The sequence below is a fragment of the Lepidochelys kempii genome, chromosome 12 (assembly GCF_965140285.1).
Source record: "Lepidochelys kempii isolate rLepKem1 chromosome 12, rLepKem1.hap1, whole genome shotgun sequence".
Lineage (NCBI taxonomy): Eukaryota > Metazoa > Chordata > Testudines > Cheloniidae > Lepidochelys > Lepidochelys kempii.
This window is the reverse complement of record NC_136391.1, coordinates 17,212,201-17,235,601: the sequence shown is the minus strand read 5'-3', so window position 1 is coordinate 17,235,601 and position 23,401 is coordinate 17,212,201. Positions and strand designations below refer to the sequence as shown.

Here is a 23,401-nt window from a genome sequence, read left to right as displayed (position 1 = left end):
ACAAAAAGATTGCAGTCTCTAACCCAGAAACTACATGCACAGTCTCTATGGGTATGTCTACACTTGCAATAAAACACCCACGGCTGGCATGTGTCAGCAAACTCAGGCTTTTGGGGCTTTGGCTGCAAGGCTACAAAATTGCAATGTAGACATTCAGACTTGGGCTAGAGCCTGGATTCCTGCCCAAGTCTGAATGTCTACACTCCAGTTATTTAGCCCTGCAGCCTGAGCCCCACTAGCTCAAGTCAGTTAATATGGGCCAGATGCGGATGTTCCATTGGAATGTAGACATACCTTACATGTCTTCCACTTCAACCACCACAGCAGCCTTGGAATTGGAGCTCTAATGCCCCACATGGTAGCATGGATGAAACATCTTATCCAACCCTTATAGGTTAAGAAAATTAGGAGCAATGGAGACAGGAAAGAGGAGTATAAGAAATTAAATTTGAATTCAGCCCTTACATAACCGCTTCAACCTATGTGTGATGGTTCTGATGACATACATATAACCAGCTATGTTGCCTATCTGGGAAATTCACACTGAAACAACTTGTGACCATGATAAGTAAGACATTTCTAGTACCTCTGCATTTTGAATAAGTAGTTGGACCCTGTTTCAACTGCTGATTGGTAATTTCTCATATAGAGACTTAATCGATCGAAGTTTGATGTTGACTTCAACAGGAACAGGATTAAGGTAGGTTTACAGTACAGAGTACTGACTTTCAATGGGACTTGTGCACTTAAGTCATTTCAGCACTTCTGACAATCCCTTTCTTAATGCTGATCTTACCACTGTATGGTTAGATAGAAGTTCAGAACGAGTCACAGACATTAGCTTCACAAGGCTTGTCCATTTCAGTTCCAATTAATTTTGACAAACTCTACAGTTTCAGCTCACATGGTTTTGCAGTTTAAGTTTCAGCATTTGTTTCAATCCAATATAATGAAAGTGATCATCAAAATAAAAGTTTCACTAGGCTCCATATATGGGGCATGAGTTCACTCTACCCAGAAACCAACCACATGGCCAATACAAGTTTCATTATAAAAAGTAAGATGAAACCAGGAAACTGTTTACTAAAAACGTATGTGCATCCAGGGGTGCCAAAAAGTTCTGCTTTCGGTTTCAACTTCAGGGTTGCAGGGGCTCTGAAAGAATTAAGTGAAACCCTGCTTGTTTCATGCTTGATCCCAAAAAGTTCATAGCTTCATGTGATTTCAGATTTGTAGAAAGTTCACACCGCTCTAGTACAAACACTAAAATTGCTCAGTTAAAGATACATGGATGGGACTCACCTCTGTGCACAGAACCTAAGCAAGGATCTCTGCACCATAAAAATCCTACATAAAACCCTGGTGCAAAGACCTTCTCCCAAGAGAATTTCAGTGATAATATGAATAGATTCAACACTGACCAGGAATAGCAAACCAACACCTGGGCAACTCATTCGACCACATCCCAATCCACAAACAAACAAACAAAGAAAGCAAGTTTGGAACCCAGATTCCTCTGACATGTGTGTGTGCAAGTCCATCTCATTACTCAAGGACTTTCTTTCAGTGTCAAAATTAAACAATTTTCAGCAAAGGAACAGATTTCAGATTTGAGCTTACAAAAAGGGGTAATAAAGGTGGAGGAAAAAATAAAGCCTTTCAAAATAAAAGCACTGACATGCTTCAAATTCACAAAGCATAGGGAAATAAATTTACCATCAGGGAGAAGTGACATAGGTAAAGCAAAATGGTGCTGCTACAAGACAGCAAATAAACAGAACCAAAGAGACAAGACCACAAACAGGATAGTTTGCCATTTTTATTAGTATAAAAAAGTACGAAGGTATTATCTTCAGTAACTTCCTCATTTTGTTCATGCTTTGTTCACTGGAACAACACAGTTACTACTGCTAGGTATGCCATTGCAATGAGTTCCAAACCAGATAAATATCCACACGCTAGATGGCAGAGGTAATGTATACTGAAGTGCTTACACTAACACAGTAGGCATAGCAGAAGACTATCTAATGCAAGTATTCCCTGGGCACTGGAAAGACATAGGGAATAAACCTTTGAAGCAAGCCATCCAGGTGTCTAGAACTGTTCAAAATCAGTCATCTTGACTGAGACTTGATGAGAATCAATATATCATGGTGGGGGTAGTCTGCAGTTTTGCAATGTGCCTCACATTCATTTTCCTACAAACCCAAAAATAAAATGCCAAACACACACACAAAATAAATCAGATTTTGTTTCCTCTTCAACACATTTGAGCTTTGACAGTTTTACTATGACAGTGGCAAGCTGTCAGTGTAATAGCTAGTGTCTGAGAGCTCGCTGGTTTTGGAGATCCTTTCATCATATCTTCTATTTTTGCTGTTCTAAACTAACAGAATAAGTGACTGTTTTGTTTCCAAACACATACAGCCGCATGGAAACACCACTCAGCAGAGATCAAATGCTGTGTTTTGTCTACAGATCAAAAACAAGGGGAAAAATCCAGACAAAGGGCCTGATATTGTAAGGTGCTGCTGATCACCAATTAAAAGGTATTCAGTATCCTCAATTCCTATTAAAACTAAAGGGAGTTCCTCCACACATTCAGAGATTGGGCCCAGAGCAAGTAACAAAACACAAAATCACAATGCTTTTACCATTAAACCAATTCTCAAGACCTTCTCTAAATGGGTTACCAATATGTAAGGTTAGCACATGTGGTTCTTTTCCACCTATTTTGCTTTCTTCTGAGACAGGATTCCACCTCACAACCACAATACCTGGCTCCATGATAAGCTCTCATATTCCATCTCCAGCTAAACACTAAATGGACAAAAGTTTAGTACGTATTTTTTAAATATCTTCCCAAGGCAGAGTTTTCACCCTTCAGCTCACCCTATAGTCAGACAATGTACATATTTTTTTTAATTGTTCTTTCCGTTGCAAGTTACCTCGAATACACATCAATCAGTAATTTAAAACAGTGCATTAGGGAACAAGCTGTGTGGTCTGTTTTCTTCTTCGTATTCAAATTCATGCTGGATTTGTTCCACAGTCAAATCAATGGCTACATCAGTCTATAGGTCACTTCCTGTTTTACAGGTGTGCGTGCAGGTATACCATGTTAATTTAGAAATGCTTACTCTATACAGTTTTAATCCCACCTAAATACAAGTTCTGATATCAAGATTGTTTGTAACATCCTTCAAGGGCTGTGGTCAGGTTTCCCATTTACCTAAAGAGCAAGAGCAGAGAAAACTCACTGGAGTAGCAGCAGCCAGGTAGACTAACATTAAATTCCACAGGCTACAAATACTAGAAAGAAAATATCAGAAAAGAAAAGGAGGAAAAAAACATTGTGATGTGGATATTTATATACATTACATTAGTTTTTAAATAAGATACGCTGGGGCTTATTTTTCTTATTATTTTTTCAAGATTCCTAGGTGATTTTAGCACTCCGATATGACGATAGACACTGTAGAAAACCCATAATAAATTAGACAGATATAACACACACAAGTATACCAATAGTTTATAAGCTACTTGTTTGTCAGCACCTGTTGTCATAGTAGCTGGATGGGGACACACATGCACACACACACACCCACCCATGGGCCTGTCCAACAGAAGCCAAAAAAACTGAATTATACACCATATTGACTAACGGTAAATGCATTGTTAAATCATAACTTTGAACAGCAAATTATCATTCTCCCATATGCAAAAAGGAACTACAGAATTTCACTCTAGATTAATTTTAGATTAAAGAAAACAACCAAAACAATTAACACAAGTCAGCTCTCTATTAGAGAACACAATGTGGGTCTCCCTACAACATGCTTCATCAATTCTACCTCACAAAATGGCAGCTTACCTCTGCAGACTCCTTAAAAATGTAGATGGGCAGTACTGGTAAAACGGAGAACAGTGATACACACCAAGTAAGGTATGCCCTACTTTATGGATCTGGCTACAGTGATGTCTACACTAGGAGCACTTTGTCAGGATAGGTACACCGACTTGCAGAGTGCTCATAGTATGGATGCGTCTTTTACCAACAAAACTGCACTTAGATTATTCCAAACCACCCATCACACCTCTGAGTTTAACAAACTGTGCCAACAACAGTTTTGCCAGTGTAGCTGCACCTATATTTGTGGCTTTTGCCTCCACAGCTATGTTGGTCAGGGATCACACCTGACCAACATAGCTATGCTGGCAAAAGTTTAGAATGTAAACTTGGACTACGTAATGAATGACTGTGCCATGCCTTTGCCACCGTTTTCCAGTAGCTTACAAAGGCAAGGCACTGGTTAACAAATGAAGCTAAGACTGCAGGAACTACGGTACCCATCCAGCAATGTAAGGACCCCCCTTGTTGAAGTGGAAAACTTATTTACATGGGAAAAATCTAAACATTAAACACAATTCGGGAAATATTTCTCTCCCATTTAAGATGATTTAAACCAGGGGTACGAAACTGTGCGAGGGCCACATCGGGGTGCAAAACTGTATGGAGGGCCGGGTAGGGAAGGCTGTGCCCCTGAAACAGCCTGGCCCCCGCCCCCTATTTGCCTCCTCCCACTTCCCACCCCCTGATTGTCATCCTCAGAACCCCCAACCCATCCAACCTCCCCTGCTCCCTGTCCCCTGACTGCTCCGACCCCTATCCACACACCCCTGACAGGCCCCCCAGCACTCCCACACCCTATCCAACCCCCCTGTTCCCCGACCCCTGACCGCCCCCCAAAACCTCCGCCCCATCCAACCACCCCCTGCTCCCTGTCCCCTGATTGCCCCCAGGACCCCCCCCCGACCCCCCCCGACTTCCCCCCCAGGACTCCCTACCCAACCCCACATCGCCGCGCATGCCGCCCCCTTACCATGCCGCTCAGAGTGGCAGAAGCTCACAGCCCCAAGGCGAGGCGAGGGGGAGCAGCAGGCGAGGGGCCGGGGACTAGCCTCCCAGGCCAGGAACTTAGAGGCCGGGCAGGACAGTCCCACGGGCCGCATGTGGCCCACGGGCCGTAGTTTCCCACCTCTGGTTTAAAATAAAATGTAAATTTTAAACACAGTGGTCCCCAAACCGTAGGGTGTATCCCCCTAGGGGGACATGGAGGAACATTCAGGGGGTGCATGGGACCAGGGCCAGCCCCCACAGGAAATGGGGAGGGAGTGCCACCCAGCCCCGCTCTACCCCCAGCTCCACTCCAGCTCCAGACCCTCCCCCCAGTTCAGGTCCCAGCTTTGGCTCCCGGCCCCTGACCATGGCCCCCAACCACGGCCCTGACCACAACCCAGCCCAGCCCATGGCCACGGCCCAGCTCCTGGTCCCAATCCCACTCCCAGCCACACCTTCCGCTCCCAGCTTCCAGGCCCGGCCCAATCACAGCTCCGGCCCCTGGCTCCCAGCTCCGCTCCTGGCTGCAGCCCCAGCTGCAGCTCCGACCCTACTCCTGGCCCCAACTCCCGGAGGTGTGTGGACAGGTTACAGTATGGGCAAAGGGAGGGGCATGACATAAAAAGTTTGGGGACCACTGTTTTAACATGACTAACTATTTCAAAATTGGTCTAATATTCCTTTGACCCCCTTCTATCTGTCCCTAAATTAAGAATTATGCTAGCAAGATTATACCTTGAAATAAACTTTCATTAGCCAATTTAACATTTGCCGGTAGAAAAAAAACACATTTATTAACTAGAATATTCAACACCCCAATAGCTCAGGCAGATACTGGATTAAAAGGGCAGCCTAATGTGCACGCGGACAAGTGAATTAATGCTCTCCAAAAAATAAAAATGTAGAATCTATATTTAAACAATGAATTTAAGTGGACTTTTAAAACAGATCTCTGAATGACAACACGAATAAGTTATTTTGCTACCCTTTTCCTCCCCTCCCCAAAATAGAAAGCCTAGAAAAGATAAATTTTTGGGGGTAACTGCTTAATCTTAAAATCTACTGGAAGTAACTGCTCCTCTAACAGCCTTTTGTTTGTTTGCTTAGGTTTTTTGGTTTTGTTTAGCTTTGTATGCAACAATCAGACAATAATAGCTTTTAAACAACTGGTCTACTGTCCCCAGTTCTGCCACTAATAGCTATGAAACACAGAGCATTTCTTGGATGGATGTGCACAGGGATACAAAAAAAATCTCATTTACAATTTGGCATCTCAAGTAGGACAGGGTGGTTCAACAGCAGGTGACAAATTAAAAGCTCATTTTTCTACACATTTTCTTTAGAGCCACATTTTGAATACAGACCCACTGGCAAGAAAAAAACACTGATCAGATTATTCTTTAGAAAATGAGAATGTGGTCTCAGCTTAGCTACTAGTCAGTCTTACACACACTGCAAACCACATTGACATAACCTTGAAGTTTATGCTACAAATAGTCTCACAATTGAATACTGCAACTAAAAGAATATCTTTCTTCAACTTGTTTTCTTGTTTCTCCAAGGTCTCTTGAGGAGTACCTTAAATAGCAGTCAGGGAAGTCTGTATTAGAGATATCAACACTGTGGATAACATGCCAAACGAGAGTTGGCGAGAACCACAAGATTTGCCCAGATCTTCCCCACCTGCTCCTGGCCTCACTTTCAGCTCCCTTGTATAATTTCTTATTGGTTGTTAAAACAGTGCTAGTACTGTGTTTACTGTTCATTTAAAAATCAGAGAACAGGGAGCCACATTGTGGCTCTTTCAGTCAAGTCTTGTGGATCTTCCTCAAGACATGTATTTAATTTCACTGCTCAACAGGTTACTTGTATCCTAGAAAAGAAATTTTCTTTTTTAACACTACAGTTAAAAAAACAAAAAGTAACATCAACCTAAACAAGCAAAAACAGTTTTACAAAGGTTGTCATATGCCTATTAAGAGGCAGGAAAAATTAAGTTAGGAAAAACTTTTTAAAAAGCCCTTTCTGCACTGAAATCAAAGGAAAAGCAATGGATTTTAAACATTAGCGTCAGTTAAGTTTCAATATAAATTGAAGTTCAGGTAACCATAGTTTTGTTTTAATATGACTGGTATTGTATTTTATTGACACACAGCATTCAGGAATTTCAGATAAAGTCTATCATAGAATCATAGGACTAGAAGAGACCTCAAGAGGGTTTCTAGAGCAGTCCCCTGCACTCATGGCAATACTAAATATTATCTAGAACTGGGGTGGGCAAACTTTTTGGCCCAAGGGCCACATCGGCGTGCGAAACTGTATGGAGGGCCAGGTAGGGAAGGCTGTGCCCCCCAAAAAGCCTGGCCTCCGCCCCTATCCACCCCCTCCCACTTCCCGCCCCCGACTGCCCCCCTCAGAACCCCCCCATCCAACCCCCCCCGCTCCTTGTCCCCTGACCGCTCCCTCCCGGGACCCCCCCCTCTAACCCTCCCTGTTCCCCATCCCCTGCCCCCACTCAGAACCTCTGCCCCATCCAACCGCCCCCTGCTCCCTGTCCCCTGACTGCCCCCAGGGACCTCCTGCCCCTTACCCAACCCCCCAGCCCTTACCATGCTGCTCAGAGCAGCATGTCTGGCAGCCGCGCTGCCCAGCCAGAGCTATACATGCTACTGCTCTGCACTGCAGGAGCAAGCAGCCCTGCCGCCCAGAGCGCTGCCCGCGTGGCGGCGAAGCAGGGGTGACAGCAGGGGAGGGGCTGGGGGCTAGCCTCCCCAGCTAGGAGCTCAGGGGCTGGGCAGGACAGTCCTGCGAGCCACATGCGGCCCACGGGCCATAGTTTGCCCAGCTCTGATCTAGAAATTAGACCATCCCTGACAGGTATTTGTCTAACCTGCTTTTAAAAATCTCCAATGACACATATTCCACAACCTCCCTAGGCAATTTATTCCAGTGCTTAACTGCCCTTACAGTTAGGAAGTTTTTTCTAAATGTCCAGCATAACCTCTCTTCCTGCATTTTAAGCCCATTGCTTGTCTTGACTTGACTTGGAAAAAAAAAAAAAAAAAAAGTGTTTTTATATGGAGGTAGCTGTTCCCCTCTCCACCTGGAATTGATCTCAACTCTCTACATCAGCTAAAACTGCCCATGCCATGTCTCCACTAGGATTTTACATCAAGATTGTTACCTGAAGGTTACAATGAACTTATTTTGCAATGAAAACATAACCTAAAATAAATAACAACATGAGCCCTCTCAGCCTCCTCCAAGAAATGGCCTATCTTCCCTGCTTCTCCACCCCAGTGCTCTGAGACCAGAGTATTCTCCCACACTCCACATACCTTTTGGGGGAATGGTCTGGTCAGAAGAAGCGAAGGACATTATGAAGAGCAGAGCACACCATTGCTGCAGAACTTTATCCTGCTCTCTTTCTTTTATCTGAATGTGAAACTTCTCAATCTCATCTGACAATGCAAGAAACACAAACTTCACCCCCTACCCAGTAAACCTTTACAGGATTATTCACATGAGTAAAGGATTTGAACAAATGAATTAAGACAAAACTGCATTTACCTGTTTAAAAAAAAAAATAAATTACAGCTATATGAAACTGAAAGTTACATATAAATTGCGTTCAAAATCCCAGGCCTTTTTCACTAATCTCCGCACAGAAACTCTGGGTTTTGGATTTGGGTTTAAAAAAAAACAAACAAAAAAACCAGACACACTTTCTTTGGAAGTCTTCATTGGACAAGTTCAAACACTGCCATAATCACAAAAAAGTTGCAACTCCAGGAGTTACTGTCTTAAATAATGTGTTTGTTTACAATTTTTTGAACTAGACCTTTTTGAGGGTACATTTCATTGTACATTTTCTGGCAAGAAAATGAACTACATAAAGAATAGCAAAAAAATATTGGCAGAACTAAAAAGGAGCAAGTTTTTTTATGTAAGTGTTTTACATTGGTAGTATTTTATTTTTCCAGGTATGCTTACTTGTTTCCTCTTATTTTTGTGGCATTTGTTTGGATTTTCAAGTGTGTTTGTTCTGGTCATTTTCAATTTAAAAAATAAAAATACATACACACACTTCCAGATGAGATAATGTAATGTTTGTGCCAAATGTCACAACTAGCCATCAGGTAGCTTTTATGTTCAGATGTCTGCAGCAGAAATAGTGTTGGGCTCAAAGCACTTTTTTCCTGTATTTTCTTAGTACTAAAGGGGAAAAAACAAGACTATCATGTCTTTAAATTTATTTTCCTTTTATTTTTCTTTTCCTGAATGTTCAATATTGCATTTTTCACCGGCATGTTTTCCTCAGTGCTTCCTCTCAGTTATTTTTTTAATTTGGGTGGCATGGAGGGTGGAATAAGGCAGAATATTACTTTTAATTTCCTCATTTCACATTTTTACCTACTTTTTTAAGTGGATGTTAAATACACCTCTTGATCCCCTAAGTTTTATTCACTGCGTGTAACTCCAGAGCACCACTTTTTCCTCTGTCATTTTAACCTGTCTGGTGCCGCTGCTAAAGATTAAGTTAGGCTTTGTCTATGCTACAAAGTTTTGTCGGCAAACGGCAGCTTTTGTCGACAAAACAGTGGACGTGCACACGCCATGATGCGACTTTTAGCAGCAAAAATACCCTGTTTTGGTGACAAAATAAAACCACCCCGACAAGAAACATAAGACTTTTTGCGCAAAATTTTGGTCCACTGAGTGCCAATGGATTTTATCGCTTTAATTGGCCTCCAGGAGGTGTCCCAAAATGCCCAACATGACCGCTTTGGTCAGCAGTTTGAACTCCACTGCCCTGCAGCCAGGTAAACACCCATCTGCCCCTCCCCCTTAGAAGCCCTGGAGATTTTTGAAATTCCATTTCCTGTTTGCTCGGTGTGGAGAGGTCTCATCGTATCTTCCCAGGTGAACATGGGAGATTATCACAGCAAACGCTCTCCCACTTGGACCACTGAGGAGCTGCTGGATCTGCTCAGTATATGGCGAGAGGAGGCAGTGCAGTCTCAGCAACGCTTGAGCCGTAGGAATTTTGATACCTATGGGCAGATTTCTCAAAGCTTGTGCAAAAAGAGCTATGATCAAGACACAGTGCAGTGCAGAGTGAAGATAAAGGAGCTGAGGCAGCCGTATCAGAAGGAGAGGGAGGCAAACCATCGCTCCGGTGCTGCATCTAAGACCTGCTGGTTCTATAAGGAGCTGGACACCATCCTCGGTGGTGACCCCACCTCCACCGCCAAGAGCCCCGTGGATACTTCAGCGGACCTGGAGGTGGCGGAAAGAGGCCCCAACCCAGAGGATGAAATCATTGATGAAGAGGTGGAGTTCGACGACAATGTGGAGCTCCCAGTGGGGTTGCTCAGTGGGGCAGGCAGCCAGGAACTGTTCAAGACTCCGGAGCTGTGCCAGGCTCAGCAGTTGTTCTCTGGTGAGCAAGAAGCAGGAGAGGAGATGCTGAGTAAGTGGCTGTGGTTTATGTAGTGTGGAGGTGGGTTCAGGGCATAGAAATGTACAAAGCTGGCTGCACTTCTGTGAGCTGCACATTTCCCTGTGTAACTAATCAGTACGGCAGTACAGGGTGTTGATGCACGCCAAGATCTCACGGGAATCCTCCAGAGAGATCTCTAAGAAAGTTTCCAGGCGGTACTCCGTAATCCTCCGCCGAAGGTTCCTTGGTATAGCTGCTTTGTTCCTTCCCCCACTGTAAGAAACTTCCCCGCGCCATTCGGCAATCACTTGTGCAGGGACCAAAGCATCACACAGGCAAGCAGCACAGGGACCAAGATGGAAGCCACAAGCATATAGTGGATGTACCCTCGCTTCCCTACTTACCCTCAGCAATGAGCCATCTAGTACAATGACCCCCGCCTGTGGAAAAGTGTGGGAGAATTTTATTATTTTTTCCCCCTAGTTGGCTGCATCACGACCCTCACAGAGTATGTGATCTTTTCCCCATGTGGGGTGCTCCCTCTTCCTTTCCCACCAAGCATCCTTGGGTGTGTGCGCGTGTGCAGTTTCTTGTGCAATAAAAGCAAAGTTTTTGAATGGTAACTCACCTTTATTTGTTTCCTACAAACTGAGATAGCAAGCACTACCAATATATGCACAGGCAGTTTAATCACTTGCTTACTGAAATGTAAGACCCCAAATGTCATCATTGCTTCCTAGCAAAACAACATGTAACGTAACATTGCAGCACCAATCACATATACATTACCAGATATACATTACCAGTTCTCATTTTCAGGGAGTTGCCTCAAAGCCTCCCTGATTTGAATTGCCTCCCTCTGGGCCCCTCTAATAGCCGTGGTATCTGTCTGCTCAAAATCAGCAGCCAAGCAGTCTACCTCAACACTCCACCCCTGAGCAAAGCTTTCACCCTTAGCTTCACAGAGATTATGCAACGTACAACACGCAGCTATGACCGTAGGAATATTATCCTCATTGAGGTCTAACTAGCCATAAAGGCATCACCAGTGTGCCTTTAATCTACCAACGGCACATTCCATGGTCATCCGGTACTTAATCAGTCTGTTGTTGAACTGCTCCTTACTGCTGTCCAGGTTTCCTGTGTAAGGTTTCATGAGCCATGGGTGTAAGGGGTATGCCAGGTCTCCCAGGATCACTATGGACATTTCAACATTCCCCACTGTAATCTTCTAGTATGGAAAGGAAGTCCCCACTTGTAGATGTATGCATCATGCACTTTCCCACACCATCCCGCACTGATATCAGTGAAACGCCCACAGTGACCCACAAGTGCCTGCAACACTATGGAGAAGTACCCCTTCCTATTTATGTACTCTCTTGCAAAGTGATCTGGTGCCAAATTGGAGTACGCGTGCCATCTATATCCCCTCCACAGTTAGGGAAACCCATTTCTGCAAAGCCGTCCACTATTTCACGCACATTTCCCAGAGGCACGGTCCTTTGTAGCAGGATGCGATTAATTGCCCTGCACACTTGCATTAACGCAGCCCCAATGGTCGACTTCCCGACTCCAAATTGATTCACGACTGACTGGTAGCAGTCTGGAGTCGCCAGCTTCCACATAGCGATTGCCATGCACTTCTCTACCAATAGGGCAGCTCTCATTCTGGTGTCTTTGCGCCGTAGTGCTGGGGCAAGCTCCGCACACAGTTCCAGGAAGGGGGCTTTCCACATCCGAAAGTTCTGTAGCCACTGCTCGTCATCCCACACCTGCATGATGATATGATCCCACCATTCAGTGCTTGTTTCCCAAGCCCAAATGCGACAGTCCATCCTCTGCACCTGTTCCATGAATGCCAAAAGCAATCTTAAGTTGCTCCTATCCATATCATGTAGCATGGCAGACAGCTGGGAGTCTTCTTCAGTTAGAAACTTCATGATAAACTGCACTGCCATTTGCGATGTCTTCATGACAGTTATCAGATGTCATATGTGCACAGCAAACATGGGCCATTGAAAAATGCCACAAAAGAAAGCTTTAAAAGCCCACGGAATTCTGGGACAGAAAGCAAGGCATCAAGGGACATTGAGCCCGGTCACAAGATGTGCCGCGATCTGCTCAGCCTTCCCATGAAAACTAGCGGCAGAAGGTGTTGAGCTGGACCGTTGGATAGATACCCATAATGCACTACTCACACTGTCGATGCTAGTGCCCCAAGTGTGGACGCACTCTGCTGACAGAGGGAGTGAGTGTGAACATGCAATACTGATTTTTATGATAGTGCTTTTTTAGTGTCGACATAACTTTTGTTGACAAAACTGTAGTGTAGACAAGGCCTTATAAGTGACCTGACAAAATGGGCAGATGAAAGAAGAAGAGATGTTCTCTGTTGTGTTGGGTGCTCAGTGAGTATTATCAATGGATATCTGAAGCTCACTTGAGCTCTCATTTCTGATGTAAACAACACTGAGGGTGAAAGACTGACCCCCTTGAAGTCAACAACAAAACTCTCACTGACTACAATGAGATTAAGATTTCACCCTGCAAGACTGCTAGGTCTGTTGCAGCACCACTTATGTCAATGCAACTTTTGCCATTAATTTCAACAGGAACAGGATCAGACTTTTACTATGTATTTTAGGGATCCAATCTTGCTCCAAGTGAAAGTCAATGAGAAAACTTCCATTAACTTCAAAAAGAGCAGGAGAAGGCAATAAGTGCTCTCCCAGTGCAGGGCTTCATCTTCCCTCCTCCACTCCCCCCCAAAGTCACTGGATTTCAAGGTATTATGTAGTGATTCTATCTTAACAAGAGACCTTCCACACTCAGTTCACCACACTGAAAGCAAGACTAATCTATCTGAACATTAACGTAGAAATCACTGATCTAAAGGCTTGTCTATACTCGAAACACTACAGCGGTACTGCTGTAGTGCTTTGTTGTAAACACTACCTACGCCAAAGGTGGGGTTCTGCCATGGGCATAGGTAATCCATCTTCTCAAGAGGTGGTGCTGTCTACACTGGGATTCCAGTCAGCTTACCTATGCCGCTCAGGGGTGTGGATTTTTCACACTCCTGAGCAACACACCTGGGTCAACCTAACTTTTTAGTGTAGACCAGGCCTAAGACAAGTGAGGAAATCAAGAAACATGCAAAAGGTGGCATCAAGAACCAACCTAGACCAGCCCTGCTGGATTCTCTCTGGAGTATTGCCCACTGATCTCAAAGATCTGTGGAGAAATTCTTTCGCACAAGAAATAACAACAGCTTTTGTGGATCCAATGAACTGGGTGGTTAAACCTGTGGGTATCCAACAGAGGGATATATTTTCATGGTGGAGGTAAAAACAAGGGACATTTTTCTAGTCAGGGGGTTGGAGAAGGATAAGAATAATGTTCAAGGATTTTCACAAAACGTGCATATTACAACAGGAACAAAAGAACTTTGTATTTAAAACAAAAAAAAAAATCTGGAAAGCAGAAGTGGGCTACATTTGACCAAACCTCTGGAAGGTGTAACATGAATCATAAATGCCAAACTGTAACACAGTAACCATTTAACTTTACCTTTATAATCGTAAGAGATCATTAGTAAATTCACTAGTGAGCATTACGTTTTCCACAGCATCCATACAGTGCATTTAAACAAATTATTTTTCTCTATATATGTATTTTTCTCTATTGTGTCTTTAAAGAAAGCAAAAGATGTATTTGTTTTATCAAAATTAAATCTAATTACTCTGCTTGGAGAAATACTGACTGTTACTATTCTGAAGAAGAGCATTATTTACCAGGTTTCAGCTACAGAAAAAGGTAACAGAAGTCTTTTTGTTCTATGTTTGTACAGTGCCTAGCACAATGGGGTCCTCGTCCATGACTATGGTTTCTAGGCACAACAGTTACAATAAAGAAGAAAGAATTAACTGTTCAGTTTCTGATCTAGCAAGGAGAAAATATTGGGTCTGAGAGGATCAACTCCACAAAAGTTGTCCTGTCAGAGCCTGGGAGGTAGAGTGGGTTCTAAAAGGGGCCACATACCAAGAAAAGTAAGATCAATTAACCCTTTACAGTACTTAACAGAAATACTAGGACTACTTGTGTTTTTCCAATAATGGAAGCTCTCTTCTATCACAAAGGCTGGGTTGCATTTCTACTTTCCATTCTACATATGTAGCAATAGGTCCTTTACTGTTTGCACAGCTCTTAAAGTTCTGTAAAGCATTCACCATTCACCTGTCACACAACACAAACTGATCCCTTTGAAATGAAAATCTAAAAGTAAATGTGTTAGTCAATGCCTGCCACTGAAACAAGCAAGCCCAATGACCATCTATAAGCCTTGAGGCAGGTAATTCAGTTCAACATGAGATTGGTGAACAACAGTATGTTTTATTTAATTAGGACGAACAGAAGAGATAAACCTCACAGCAGGGCGGGTAATGACAACATTTCAAAAATAATTCATGCCCAGGTAACAAAAGGGCAAATTTCAATTACATAAAAAGCTAAAAAGTTGACTTAATATATCCAAGAGGGAAAAGAAAAAAATAATAAATGCACTGCATATGATTAACAAGTGGCATCTGCAAGCACTCCACATTGTTCTGTTGCTTAGTCTGTTGATAGAAAGCAAAAAGCCTTTGTTTCTAAGCAAATGCTAACAACAAAATGAAGTAGTTTAGATGCAGACTGGTACAGCAACAATATATAGAAAAGTAGTCATATAGTGGAAATCTAACAACATACACCAATTCATTGGACTGCAGCTATCCTTTTAAATATGTCCCAAATGGTATTGATTAGCTTTCAGCCACATCTAGTCCCCCATACAAATATTTCAAAAATACTACTAAAATTTCTGTAAGCTTATGTCTGTTTTGTGATTTTTTTTCAATCGAAGAGATATTTTAATATCTTAATATCCTTCTTTTAGAACAGTGGTTCGCAATCAGTGGTCCAGGGCCCCCTGGGGGTCTGCAAGTAGGATTCAGGGCGTCTGCCAAGCAGAACCAGTGTTAGACTTGCTGGGGCCCAGGGAAGAAAGCCTAAGCCCTGCTGTGCAGGGCTGAAGCCTGGGGGCCTGAGCCCGCCACCTGGGGCTGAAGCAGAAGCCTGAGCATCTTAGCTGTGGCATGGGGCCCTGGGCAACTGCCCTGCTTGCTACCCCTTAAAACCAGCCCTGGCTTTTATATGTAGAAAACTGTTGTTGTGGAACAGGTGGACCATGGAGTTTTTATAGTGGGGGGCTCAGAAAGAAAAAAGGTTGAGAACCTCCGCTTTAGCCCACTCCATAAAATGGCTCTGGCAAACCACCACTATTCAGTACTATAAACAATATATTCAGGTGTAGACAATGAGATGTAGTCCTTAAAACTGACATTTTTCTTTCCTTTAAGAAGCCTACTAACCTGGTTTTCGACGTTTACAAACCAACTTCATGAAAGAAGCTGCACAAAGTACAAATGTAGCCCAAGGCTTTGGTTCTAGACTCCAAAATTATATTGAATATATTTACACAGTATAGTAGATCCTTGCTAATTCTCACTTCACTAATCCACAAACCTAAATTCTCATTAAAAAAATCCCCCCCAAAAAGGCAGTCTCACCCCATTTGTCATCCAATATTTAAAAGAAGAGAGATGTAAATAGGTCTCATATTACTAACAATTCATTACTAAAGTATATTTATTAGGATTCTATGAAACACCGTAGCAGCCATCTTTTTTGGGCATTTTTGGGAGGTAGCATTTATGAGTTGATGGGCTAGATCAAGGGGCTGATTTAGAATTCATAAGGCAATTCAATTAGTATGGTTGGTTAATATCTTTTGTTCTGGGGGATAATTTGCTAAGAGTCTAGCCAGAATACGTAGTTTGGGATTATGCATGAGGGTAAATGTATCCAATTTTTTTAAAATCAAATGGTGGGTTTCATATTTTTGAAGTGCTGTGGAGCACCAAGAGCTTGACCCTACAAACTGAAAATAAGAGATTAAACTAGTCTTGTAAAAATACCTATGTAAACACTGTATATTTATTAAAAGCAAACTAAAGGTAAACCCTAGTATATGAATAAACTATTGTCATTTACTGACCCACAAACAAGTTATGTTTTGTAAATGTTCATTGTAATTATTGATCCCTGGATGTCATCCCATGCATTTTTCATACTGAAATGATTTCAATCTAGTTACTCAAATAGCTTTAAAATAAAAGTTTTGTTGGCACTAATCAATCGATAGAGCCAAACTAAAACCCAGTCTAGGGTAAGGCAGTTTGTATTTACACAACTTTAACACATCTGCAAAACATCATCATTTTTATACCTAGTTCAGAGAATGGCATGAACATCTGCTTTCATTTCAAGACATTAATTTTCAATTATTGAAGAAAAACAAAATAAATCCTTACAAATTACTGGTAACTGTGGAATCTTTTGTTATTCTATTAGTTTATAATAGTAATTTAGAAATCCCACAATTAACATTCCTAACAAGGGCTTTCTGATGGTTATTTGTCATTTGTGGCAATTCAGTAATGAATGATGTTCTTTATGCTGCTCTGATTTTACCCAAGTATATAAGTATATACACAAGAGAAGAAACAATAAGCATTCTCTGCTAGCATCTATTGCCTTGTAACGTTATTTTCCAGTGGTTAAAATTAGATGAAACATGACTAAAAGCATTAGATTTCTATCTGCTGCCAATTTTTGTTTAAGCCCTTCACTTCACCCGTCCTACATTTTTCAATTTTTCCTTACATTTAATAGTTATATCTACTAGAACCAGTGAGACCAGCTCACAATTAAAAGGTTTTTGCCATACAAGACTTGAGTTCCAATCAGTAAGCCCGTTAAACAATACGGAGATCTTCCCCGGAAACTAGACTGTGGGAGAGGGGAAAAAAAGAAAAAAGAAAGACTTTTGGAGCTCATGGGAAACCTCACTGGACTCTTATAACAAACTATACATGCAAATTTAAGAACTACTACATAGGCTAAAATCTAAAGGTCCATGCTCAACATACTGCATGGATTCAAATGTTCTCATGGTATCAACAGCACAATGAACCAGTATCATCTTCAATGATGCTAAATCCCAAAAATGCTATGCTTGGTACAGAACAATCAAGAGTGAAATCTTACTTGAGATGAGTTTTATCTATTTTAGCTTCTGCCTTCACTGTATCAATAAGAATCCACTGAAACTTGAATGAACTGTAAAATTAAAGGATAATCACACAAGTTTCTTGTATTTGGCAGTCATGATTATACTTGTCAAAATTTAATTTGAAGAATGTACTGTTCCACTACTGTCAAGTTCTTCTATATCAGCTGGGAAAAAAAGAAAATTATATCTTTAAGACACGTATGAAAGACATTGTTACTTCCACAGTCAACTCTGTAACGGAGCTCCGACATTGTATAATTGACTTTGCAAGCAGAACAACAGCAATATAACAAAGAAAATGTCAGTGTTTTCACAGCGCTAATCTATAGCACTAGGAGGGCCTCCTGCTGTCAGCCAGAGCTGACAATACAATAGCTTTCAAAGGGATATTACCATCACGCTTTTATTCTTGACATCAATCAAGACAAAGAGAATCCTTTTCACAAAACATTAAAAATCAAACCTTTGTATGAGCGGATAGGTAAAACAGCATTCCTTTAAAGAAGATCATTCATAACAATCAACTAATTGGAGCCTAGAAAACGGCTGAAGTATTTTTATTTACTTTGCATATAATGAAGTACAGAGCAACCTTGTTTTTTTTGACTGACACAAATGAGGCAGGTATGCTGTGAACCAAAAGTTTCTATCAGCATTTTTTGCCAACTGAAAGCAAAAAAATATGACAGCAATTCTGCAACTTCAAGTAGGATAACAAATCTAGACTTAATTAGTGCATCCTTTTTGCAAAACAGTTTGATTACTGACTAGCATGTTTATGAACAAAATACCATTGCAATCTGACAGCAATTTGCAGAACCGTCAAATTCAGCAACCAAAGTGCATCTGACGTTTAAAACCTTGTGCCAATATGAATGTAGTTCCCACAAACTGTATTCAAGTAATTCTTCAATTAAATTACATAGAACCTTGAACCTGTGGTTCTATTACCAGGAGCCCAGTATCTCACATGCTCCCTTATTTAATTGGTTCTCAAACATAAGTAAGCTGTATCATAAGCTATTATTTAATATAGGATTCAACAGAAACCATTAATAATTATCACTGTCAGTCAAATGGCAGCTTTAGAATACAACACCTCTGTAAAGTTTGGTATAAGAAAAACTTCTAAAGATATTTCCTTTTAACTTATTAAAGATCACATCTATCAAAGAAATTAATGGTGCATTGTGATGTTCACAATTTCATTATGGGTCTGAGGTTCACATTCAATTGATTTGAATTAATCTGAATAATATACATCTCCTCTTTACAAATATTAACTATAAATGTCATTGACAAAACATATTATTGACAACTTGACAAAAAAAGGATTTTGTTCACTTTTGGAGAAATTTTTTTTTGGCTGTCTGCAAGTACACAGTTAAGACAGAAAAAAAATCTTTAGGGTAGCCATTCATCTTACAACTTTGTAACTGTTAACACAGCATGTAGACTATAAATGACATAATTATGTTATAAGTTGCCAAGGACTCAGCATATCACTTTCTTTTATGCTAGCCTGACCCTCTCTTGAGTCAGCTTCACTTAAATTAAGTAGAATGTTCTCTCCATCAATCAACTGTAAGGTTGGATTCTTTTAAATTTTCCCATTCAAATTAATGTTTAAAACTAATCAATGTATTTAATTTCAGATCTTAAATTCCACATCAGGTAAAATTCCACAGCTACCAATCTAAATGGATGGTTACTAATACAGTAATTATTGCAACTTTTTATTATACTGAACCAGAGACCTAGTGTTACAGAACAAGTGCAGGGTTGTTATGTCATCCAGTTGTTATACAAATCTTCATTCTATATAATTTATAATTTAAAATTAAGAACTTGTCAACATTTGTTACCTCTGTCAAATTAGTTTGTTACTGTAATGACAAAGATTGTGTACCTTTCACTGTTAATATGCGGTCAACCTGCATTTTACGCATAAAAATCTCCCTTACATCACAGGCACAGTTATCCCATTTTAGTACTTAAGCTTTTTGCATGGAAATGGATGCACAAATCTCAACAGTGGTTACTAAATACAAAAGCTGTTATATAATGTGAAATAAATATACAGAAAAGAGAACTATTTGAAGAAGTAATAAATGCTATGCATAGATCTATATAATTTATACTTGTTTTCCTTCTAAGTTGAATTGGGAAACTTGTGACCTCACAGTGCCTTTATTTATTACATCTCAATTATTTCCATAGAAACGTGTACTGTGGCAATTTACTGGGTTGCCAACTACCTAGACTACAAGATGTATGTGATGGACTTTTTAAAAGCCAAAGATATGTATGAGTAAAAGAGAAGGAAGAATTTCTCTCTCATACATATGAGTTAGGACCATGTGTGTACAGAGTTATGAATTGCAACGTACACAGATTCACACAACATTTCTACCATTAATCAAGATATTCTTCAGACTGCACATTAGTCAATTAATATTAGAAAGTGTAATTTACAGCCAGTTTATGCTGGACTGGAAAAAACATTCCTAGTCATTAGAAAGGTATGCAAAACTTAGCTTCTATAAAAACTCGTTGTAAATATATTTCTAGATATTTATGCTTTAGAAGGGATGGAAAATACTTTATACTGAATATTAAAATATTCAATTAAAAAATACCATTGCAAATAATGGTGCCAACTGTACCAAGATTGAGGTCAAAATTAGCAAAGTAAAACAATAATGCCTTGTGGTGAAGACTGCCACACACAAAAAATGATGAAGTAGAAAACAAATTAAAAATAAATGGCAAATGTGTAATTTTATTAAATAAAAAGGGTTATTGTTAAATTAGCTTTTCAAACTAATATGGTTTTTCAATGCCACTTAACTATTTCCTGTACAATACATGTGGTACTTTATCACAGAACAAAATATTTTGAACTTCCAGAGGCCTATCCACCAAATGGGGTCCCCCTTTTCAAGGGAAGTCATGACCTGAGGCCTGTATGATTTTTTCATAGTGTGATTCTTCTTGTTTCAAATACCATTTTCAGAACATGCACTAGAAATAGTTATACTTCTCTCCGTTTTTCCTTCTATGGTCTGTAACACTTCATATACCAATACAGAAGAGCTGCATCTACAGGAGATTGTCCTGAATTTTGGAGGTCCACAATACCATACTGTTAAAGTGACACACAGCAGAGGCTAAAATACTGTTAGTCTGTAAGAAACACATTCCAGCTTTTTGTTTAAAGGTGGAAGTCTTACTTTTACAATAACATAATATACAGCTGAGAGCAAGGATTAAATAAAAACAAAATTGGGAGAGGATCTCAAAACAAAAGCTAATATCATGGAACAGTATTTCACATGCAGTACCTCTTAAATGCATCAAGTTAGTTCACTTCTTAATTACCACTATGATTAAATGAATGTATTTTCTACATCTAAAAGTTATTAAATAATGAACACTTAAAAGTTTTTGTTCCATTAAAAAGCATCCAGACCACTCAGTTTCTGATTAAGTACTTCTACTTTGTATGAGAGAGTAAAATGTTAGCCAAATGTTATCCTAACCTTTCAATGGCTTTGACTAGCAAGTATTCTAAAATCACTGCTGCATTGTCACATCAATTTACTGAAAACTCAAAAAGAATGCAGTTCACACACACGACAGCACATAGGTATTCTGGGCCTTGGCCTTTATTTGTACATTTTGTAGACAGCTGTTTTCTTGAAGTGATAAATATCCGATTTTTAAGTAACTCTTAACTGTAAATGTTTAAATACTTTATTATGCCCTAAAGAATGACTATGTGGGATGAATTTATTTGTAAAATTTAACCTTTCACTTCTATTTTAAAATATCACATTCTACTTCAGTGTACCCAACTCTAAATCTGACTATTGTCTCTGCAGTTCCTCATGACTTATCCATCTTAGATTTAAATTCTGTGTGACACTATTTGACTATTGAAGTAATGGATTTTAATGCTTCCTTTCTTTGATCACCCTTAAGTGTACTGTACAGTAAACAGAGGAAACAGGTGAATCATAGACTGTTCCTAATTGGACAGAAACATTAATTTCACCTACCTGCCAAGATGCTATTTTTCCCCACAAGCATAATTTTCAAACTACAAGCTCTGACACCAAGAGACAGCAAGACTGGAATATGCTAAATTATAAACTTTTTATTCATCTCTCCAAATTATTTTGCAAGAGCACCCTCTGACATGGAAATTCTATAATAGCTTGTTAAATTAGTGAAATGTGTGTGCTTATAAAATATTTGATTGTATCTATCTTTGGTTTATTTCTCATCCATCACCATGGTAATTCTGTTTTAATATATTCTCCAATTAACATTTCCACAATAGTTATCTAGCTGCATCTTGATAACTTCTGGCTTCAGGTCCATAACATCATAACCACATGTCATAAAAGGGAATAAGATAATCACATGGACATGATATAACATATCTATCCACTGTATTCAAAACACTGGGAAAAATAACTTGTTAGGATATATAACATGGATTCTCAGCAATACTCAGAGCTCAAACAATTTTCAAAAAAATATTTTAAAACAAGGAAAACTTCACCACACCCCAATTCATGCCTACTGACACTGGAGCCAACTTTGTGGGTCTGTTTTCAACCTTTTCATACCAGCCATAAAGACTCAACAAGAGACATGTGACTAAAAGGTACACAAAAATCAGAGTCACAGGAAATCCACTCTGCCATGACACACAGATTCCATGTGGGAATTCACAGATACTGTCTGAGATGCTTCCCCGATCAACCACTTTGTTACCCTAACAGAAACCAACCTATGCCACTCTCTCTAACTATGCCTACATTCATAGACTTTAATGCCAGAAGGGACCATCATGATTGTCTAGTCTCCTCCTGCACACTGCAGACCACAGAACTTCACCCACAAGTCTTACATGGCAGCAATAGGGGTAAGGGGAGAAAGTGGCATAGTCTGGCAGCCATTATAGAAACAGAGCAGCAAACCGTATACTCTTGAGTGTGAGGTTACTATCTTTCTAAAAGATAAATGGGGGGGAGGGGGAGAATTAGCCCCAAAGAGAAGGCCAGCTCTGCCATACACACACAGAGCAGGCAATTGCAAAGGACTGCAAAATATTGGGGATAGCAACATGTTCACTGACCCTCTATTGTTCCAGTGGCCATGGGCTGCAAGGGACATTCAGCTCCTGGTGTGCCAGGGCCAACTAAGCCCCTAAAATGGATGATGGAAAATCATGGAAGAACCTTTCCTCTCCACATACAGGGGAAATAATTCAGATGATCCCCTCCCCCTATTTACAGTTTCAAATAGGAAGTAAAAGGAGGTTTTCATACTGTGGGAAACCCCTTTCTCAAGTCTGAGAGCATACCCACCAGCCAGTGCACAAACCAGTCACTAAGCTGAGGCAATGCTTCCTTACTTTAACATTAGCAGAGGATGGAAACAGAAAAGGGAGACCCCCTGTAATCCAGACCATGGGGGACCTGGGAGGCCCTTCTCCACAAAGCCTGGCAAACTTGTCAGGAAGACTTAGCTCAGCTCAGCCACAAGACCTACTACTCACCTGAACTTTACTGGGATGGTTTATAAAAGCGGTGTTTTCCTGGCCTGCCCAAACAAACATTGCTGAGCTGTGGAAAGGGGGGTCAACGGAATTTTGCCAGGCAGCCCTGGCCTTGTGAAGCGGGGCTGGGGGCACTCGGTGGCCACTTGTGAGGGGTGATTTTTGGGTTGCACGAGGATGCGATTTGTGTTAGGGGCTGGGGGGGGGTTGCAATGATCAAGAGGACACACATGCGAAGTGTGCGCTGGGGAGGCACTTTGCTCATCCTCGGCCAGTGACAGGCGCTGAGAAACGGGGGCGGGGGGGGGCGGA

The 23,401-nt window shown here is 40.8% G+C and overlaps 1 protein-coding gene across 11 annotated transcripts in view; it reads right to left on the bottom strand.

The window, feature by feature from the left end:
• Positions 1 to 23,401, bottom strand: part of ZNF423 (zinc finger protein 423) — a 334,537-nt gene that overhangs the window by 309,449 nt on the left and 1,687 nt on the right. The gene's annotated exons all lie outside the window — the stretch shown is intronic.